Source organism: Polypterus senegalus, chromosome 3 (genome assembly GCF_016835505.1).
Source record: "Polypterus senegalus isolate Bchr_013 chromosome 3, ASM1683550v1, whole genome shotgun sequence".
In the NCBI taxonomy this organism is placed as follows: Eukaryota; Metazoa; Chordata; class Cladistia; order Polypteriformes; family Polypteridae; genus Polypterus; species Polypterus senegalus.
The window spans coordinates 286445663-286453478 of NC_053156.1; positions in this window are offsets into that span (position 1 = coordinate 286445663).

Below are 7816 nucleotides of genomic sequence, written 5' to 3' on the forward strand. Positions count from 1 at the left end.
AGGTGGGGTCAATGGCATTGAGAAGGGTGGAGACGGCATTGAGAAATGACAGCATCAGTTCTGTGAAGGTTCGTTCCATTTTCTGATAAAATCCCATTTTCTAACTTCAGCTCGACTCCCCCTCGTACAAGCAAGTCATAGCAATCAGAGCAAGGTTATTATACAGTGGGATGCAAAAGTTTGGGCAACCTTGTTAATAGCCATTATTTTTCCTGTATAAATCGTTGGTTGTTACGATAAAAGATGTCAGTTAAATATATCGTATAGGAGACACACACAGTGATATTTGAGAAGTGAAATGAAGTTTATTGGATTTACAGAAAGTGTGCAATAATTGTTCAAACAAAATCAGGCAGGTGCATACATTTGGGCACCGTTGTCATTTTATTGATTCCCAAACTTTTAGAACTAATTATTTGAACTCCAATTGGCTTGGTAAGCTCAGTGACCCCTGACCTACATACACAGGTGAATCGAGTATTTAAGGGGGTCAATTGTAAGTTTCCCTCCTCCTTTAATTTTCTCTGAAGAGTAGCAACATGGGGGTCACAAAACAACTCTCAAACGACCTGAAGACAAAGATTGTTCACCATCATGGTTTAGGAGAAGGATACAGAAAGCTGTCCCAGAGATTTAAGCTGTCTGTTTCCACAGTTAGGAACATATTGAGGAAATGGAAGACCACAGGCTCAGTTCAAGTTAAGGCTTGAAGTGGCAGACCAAGAAAGATTTCGGATAGACAGAAGTGATGAATGGTGAGAACAGTCAGAGTCAACCCACAGACCAGCACCAAAGACCTACAACATCATCTTGCAGCAGATGGAGTCACTGTGCATCGTTCAACCATTCAGCGCACTTTACACAAGGAGATGCTGTATGCGAGAGTGATGCAGAGGAAGCCACCGCACAAACAGAGCCGCTTGAGGTCTGCTCAAACACATTTGGACAAGCCAGCTTCATTTTGGAATAAGGTGCTGTGGACTGATGAAACTAAAATGGAGTTATTTGGGCATAACAAGGGGCGTTATGCATGGAGGAAAAAGAACACAGCATTCCAAGAAAAACACCTGCTACCTACAGTAAAATATGGTGGTGGTTCCATCATGCTGTGGGGCTGTGTGGCCAGTGCAGGGACTGGGAATCTTGTCAAAGTTGAGGGACGCATGGATTCCACTCAGTATCAGCAGATTCTGGAGACCAATGTCCAGGAATCAGTGACAAATCTGAAGCTGCGCCGGGGCTGGATCTTTCAACAAGACAACGACCCAAAACACTGCTCAAAATCCACTAAGGCATTCATGCAGAGGAACAAGTACAACGTTCTGGAATGGCCATCTCAGTCCCCAGACCTGAATATAATTGAAAATCTGTGGTGTGAGTTAAAGAGAGCTGTCCATGCTCGGAAGCCATCAAACCTGAATGAATTAGAGATGTTTTGTAAAGAGGAATGGTCCAAAATACCGTCAACCACAATCCAGACTCTCATTGGAACCTACAGGAAGCGTTTAGAGGCTGGAATTTCTGCAAAAGGCGGATCTACTAAATATTGATTTCATTTCTTTTTTGTGGTGCCCAAATGTATGCACCTGCCTGATTTTGTTTGAACAATTATTGCACACTTTCTGTAAATCCAATAAACTTCATTTCACTTCTCAAATATCACCGTGTGTGTCTCCTATATGATATATTTAACTGACATTTTTTATCGTAACAACCAACGATTTATACAGGAAAATAATGACATTAACAAGGTTGCCCAAACTTTTGCAGCCCACTGTAGTTAACGAAAACTAAAATCAAAACTGAAGCTGTTAATAAAAAACATTTTCGTAAACTAAAACAAAATAATTAACAAAACCAAAATGAAAAACTAAAACAAAACGAAACTATTAAAGTAGCTGGAAAGACTAACTGAAATTAAGTAATAACTAAAAATATTTTTAGTTTCCATTATTGAATAAATATTCTTGCACTTAATCTTTAACCCTTGTAACTTTTAACTCTAAAACAGAAAGTCATCCCTCACGAGCTGCCTGCATATATTCGTCCAGTGGTTGGCGGCTGGTGACGGAGGGCGGCTTTTCACACAGCATTTACGGTGACAGAACAAACTGAATACGGGTGCGTATAGCGTGTGGAACAGAAAGTGATTTACTGTGTGACAAAAGTGACAGTTCTTCAGGAGCTGCCTGTGACAGCGTGATAGATTCTGGTTCAAGTGTTAGTGAAGCAACCCAAGGTGATGATTTTGAATGTGCTCAGTAGCTTTCCAACCTGCAGTTCACGGGACCTCCAGAGCTCAAGAGAGAAGTATCAGATACAGGTAATCGCTTACACAGTTTCGGTCTGTTCATAAATGACAGCATGTTAGCTGTAGCTCTGAGTGAGCCCAAGATATGGTATGTACACAGCAACTATTAAACAGCAGCACACAATAAGCCAAAATTCTAGACTTCATGAGTCTGACATCCATTATGATAAGTGAATGCATTTCTTTGCACTTCTTTTATATCAAGGTTTCATTCAAACGCCTGCTGGTCAACAAAACCTTTACTGTATGGACAGAAAAATCAAAAAGCGAGTAACGTTTCAAATTTGGGTGTTTTCAGGTGTCTGCGTTTTGTTGATAACAATTCACCTGCCACTTCGCACAAGAGAAATCCTTTTTCAAAACTAAAACAGCACTGATCGAGAGACTGACAAGGATCAGCATGCAAGATCACATTTTGTTGCTTTAAAAAGATCATTTAACCACAAAGAGATACAAACCTTGTATTATTCCTGAGTTGGCAACATCTCTACTGAACTACAGGTATGTGGGTCCACGAGTCTGCCAACATGCCGAAAAACTAAGCATACTAATGTGTTTTTGTATTTATTCTATATTTATTAATTTATCTTTTTTATTTTACATTCACAGCTCAAAATACCTGATATTGTAAATCATCATATTCTTTTTGTTCTTAACATCAGCCATGTCATACGCAATTGCATATCAGGGATTTTTCCTGCCTTGCATCCAAAACTACTGAGATAGGCGCCAGGTTTCCTGTGATCCTGCTCCGGATACACGGGTTTAGATAATATGCATTAGAGAGGAGGTTCTCTACTGTGAAGCTTGAGCTGCGGCAAGACATTCTTTACAAATTTGTCTAGCCTCTGACTGGATATTTTATACACTTTGGTGTCTGCTGGATTAATTCAACTATTAGGAAAGACCAAGTGCATACTAAAGGCAAATATCAGCTCTTCTGTATTATCTGCAGTAAGAGAACTGACACACCACAATAAAGAGTTAGGGCACCACCCTGGTGACTCCGTATAACTGGAATTCAGAAAACACACTGCAAAAATATCTTTCCAGACGTGAGTTCCAAAATGAACTGTTTCAAGATGGTGGATCTCCCGGTCTTAAGTCCTTCTAGAAGGAAGAGGTGGGTACAGGTGGGCGGACACTGGAAGTGATGTCATAGGTGTTACAGCTGTCAATCATCTGGTCTGCAGAGAGATGAAGGGAAAAGGCATTCAGACACAGCGCCAACCTCTGGAGTGGTGGAGAATTACAATCACCAGAGCCCTTAGGCTGTCCTTTATAAGCAGGCGTGTGACACTGCATAATTGGTAAATGAGTTTCAGAGAGACAATTATGCTTCAGATACAATTCTATTGTTCTTAATTTCAGATGCTGTCTCTGTCGTTTTGTGGCTGTCCATACTCCTATTACCTGCTCTTACTCTGTTCATTATGGGATTACTGTTCTTATGATGGACTATTCAAGTCTCACTGTCTCTAACCTTGACACTTCATGTTTGTTTTTCTTTGTTTTCTCAATACAGTTAGGTGGGTCTGCACTCTGATTCAAGTCTAAGAGTCCTGTTCTTCCTAAGCCCCCTGATTTTCATGATCACACCTGTCAGAACACAGTAGAGTCTATTTTTGATTTTTTTTAATATCTTTTCAGGCTTGCAGGTGGCAAACTTCTGTCTGTAAATTGTATGTGCCTGAGGTGGAGTCAGCGATCAATATAGTGGGTAGAAAATAACAAAGCCCAGTATGGGAGAGTTTTGAAGTCATTAATTATAGGCACATTGTCTTGGAGAAGGAAATGTTGTGTGCTGTAGACATTTAGAGTAAAAAAAAAACCCCAAACCTTGAATTTCATTAGAAATTTGCTCATTCTGAGCAAGAAAAGGAAAAGATGAAAAGTGTCAACAGTCTGCGCTCATTTATTCAGCACAGATAACATTGAAAACATTTTAAAAATTATACAATTGTATAAAATTGTTCATATTCAGTATCTAGTTTTGATTCTCTTTGTTTTTATCAGACAAACACAAAGCCAGATAGTAAACCTATAGTGTATTTAGCTTCAACTAACATTAAATACGTATCATATCTAAACCCATTAAGTGTAAGGTTCTGTCTAAATGTGACACAAAACTAAACTCCATAGTAGCTCTTTAACCACATCATGACTGTTAAAACTAAAACAGAAACTAATAGATATAAACATAAAATAGAAATGTCTTTGTGAAATAAAAACTAAAAATACATGATGAAGGAAAGCTAAAATTAAACAGAATTTCCAAGTAAGGTCAGAAATAATATAGAAATAAAAACTAATATGAAAAGGCAAAACTATAATAACCTTGAATCAAACATCTACAGCAGGAGTGACGTTAACATCATGAAGGAGCACATAATAGTGGAATGCCTAAATCTCTCCTGAGTTTACAAGAACACTTTACAGTAGAACCTCTGGTCACAAACGTTTCCAAACATGGTTACGATCAAAAAGTTTGCCAAACGTTCGCATCTGTATATGACCACACGCTCTAGTGGCGAACAAAAATACTGGCAGCCAGTTTCCCTTCTGGTTTGTACGCGCCAATGATTTCCGCACGTGTTCAGTCTCTCCCTGTACATCGTTCTCGGTCTAACGTGCATGCATTTGCTGTGAACTCTTTGTGCTCTGTTTCGTGTGCTTTTGCAATAATTTTGCAATTAACCATGGCCTCTAAGCAAGTGAAGAGTGGTAGTGTTGGTGAGAAGAAAGAGAGAAAACACCTGAAGGAGAACATCCATCCGTCTCAGAGCTGGACTCTCCCTCAAAACTGTAACCTCCTCTCCACCCAGCTTCTTCCTCACTTCCTTCACGCCAGAACTCGACTCATGCAATATTAGTTTTCTTGGTTGTTTATGGTTAGTTTTTGTATAAATTAAGGATTTTTCAAACTTTCATTTTTTCCCTGTGTTTACAGTGAGCGGTTCGTAAGGGTGTGGCGCAAACTCTTGCAATGTTAGTTTTCTCAGTTGTTCAAGGTTTTCTCAGTGTTATTCGATGTTTTTACATTTAGTTTACTATTACATTGTGCATTCTATGGTATAATTAACTATTTTTGTGCTTAAAATTCTTTAAAAACATTTACATACAGTTTATACGGTCTGGAACGGATTAATTGTATTTACATACAATTTTATGTGTAAATTATATTCGGGTTGCGATCAAATTGGGTCGCGTCAAAAAGTTTTGGAATTAAAGTTGTGACCAGAAGTACCACTGTACTTTCACAGAACCAATTGAGCTTCAATTGTAAGACAAGGCGGTCTTCATCTTGCACCATCCCTCTGTTTTTGTGGGTGGCCTGCAATAGGCAGATTGACAGCCGCGCCATATTCTTAACATCCCTTGTTAATCGATTTCAATGGACTTCAAGGAATATTCAGTAAGTTGGATATTTTCTTATCTCTAACACCTGATGTGTGCTTTTCAATCTCCTTTCCTCAAAGTTGCTTGGTGTAACCACCGGGTGGCGCCACTGAGTCCCCAAACCACGGACACAGTAATGTCCCACTGAATTCCACGTTCAAATAAAGGATTTTATTTGAAAAAAGTAACACCTTCTTCATACGAGCATCAGCAAAATATACCATACACAGTTCTCCTTTCTCCTCCAACAGAGTGATGCCTACTGCCTCCTTCCCAACTCTGATTGATTTCAGTGAGCCGGCGGGCTCTCTTTTAAAATTGACCTGGGAACTGCTTCAAGTGTTCTGTTCAAGTTGTTCTCCCCGGGTAGCGCCATCTGGCAGTCCCCAAAGAGACAGAGCTGCTTCGAATAAATATTTATATTGTGGGAAAAGACTCCTTTCCCTCTTTACTACTCTCAATAGTTTTACTCTGGCTGCTGGCCTTCTTCTCTTTCTCATGGGTGGGGATTGATTTGAATTTAGTTTTGTTAAGTTTGACTTGATTATATGGAATGTTATATGCTTTTAATAAATTCAATAAAAGATAAAAAATAAAATAAAAAAATAAATAAAAGAGGTGGGCTAGGATTTTTCCATCCGAGTAAGACAAGTGCTCAAGCTGTGACGTGTACACAGCCCCGCCATGCTACGTGTCATGCTTCAAAAGTGCCTTCGCCAGCCCGCCACACAGTAGATTGTCCATCGGTCATAGAAAATAATCACCACGACAAGGAGGTCACTTACAGCTCTCTGCGCAGTGTACGTTGGTCAGGGACCGATCGCCGATACTGGGCGGGTATTTTAATTCAGGCAATAACCTGCCCCACTTTCTCTTTGTTCCCTCTCCTTCAGGACATCCCAATTCCAATCCCAGATCCGTGGTCACAAGATCAACCTGAGGAGGAGGATTATCAGTACCTGGACAGAAGGAGGGAGCCGAGGCGGAATGACTAATGAAGTCACTGCTTACTTGCTGTGTTTGTGTGTTATAGTGTGGTAGCTCCCACCTCAATAAAAATGCTTGCTATTCCTGTTTGTCGTTGTTAACGAAGCTGGTCATTCTGAAGATTGTGACCCAGCCTCCTGTTTTGGGATGTAAGACAGTGACATCTTGCATCACCCCAGCCCTAAAGGTATCGTCCTGGTGAGCTGAATGACTTCCGGCCTGTCGCTCTGACGTCACATGTGATGAAGACATGGAGCGGCTACTGCTTCACCACCTGAGGCCACAGGTCCGCCACACCCTCGACCCTCTGCAGTTCGCATTCCAAGAGAAGGTGGGAGCGGAGGATGCCATCATCTATATGCTACACTGATCCCTCTCCCACTTGGACAGAGGCAGTTGTGCTGCAAGAATTATATTTCTGGACTTCTCTAGTGTCTTCAACACCATCCAACCTCTGCTCCTTAGGGAAAAGCTGACAGAGATGGGAGTAGATTCATACCTGGTGGCATGGATCATGGACTATCTTATATACAGACCTCAGTATATGCATCTCGGGAACTGCAGGTCTGACATTGTAGTCAGCAACACAGGAGCGCCGCAGGGGACTGTACTTTCTCTGGTCCTGTTCAGCCAACATACATCAGACTTCCAATACGACTCGGAGTCCTGCCATGTGCAAAAGTTCACTGATGACACTGTGGGCTGCATCAGGAGTGGGCAGGAGGAGGAGTACAGGAACCTAATCAAGGACTTTGTTAAATGGTGCAACTCAAACCACTTACACCTGAACACCAGCAAAATCAAGGAGCTGGTGGTGGATTTTAGGAGGCCCAGGCCCCTCATGGACCCCATGATCATCAGAGGTGAGTGTGTGCAGAGGGTGCAGACCTGTAAATATCTGGGAGTGCAGCTGGATGACTAATTGGACTGGACTGCCAACACTGATACTCTGTGCAAGTAAGGATATAGCCGACTATACTTCCTTAAAAGGCTGGCGTCCCTCAACATCTGCAATAAGATGCCGCAGATGTTCTACCAGACGGTTGTGGCGAGTGCCCTCTTCTACACGGTGGTGTGCTGGGGAGGCAGCATAAAGAAGAGGGACTCCTCACACCTGGA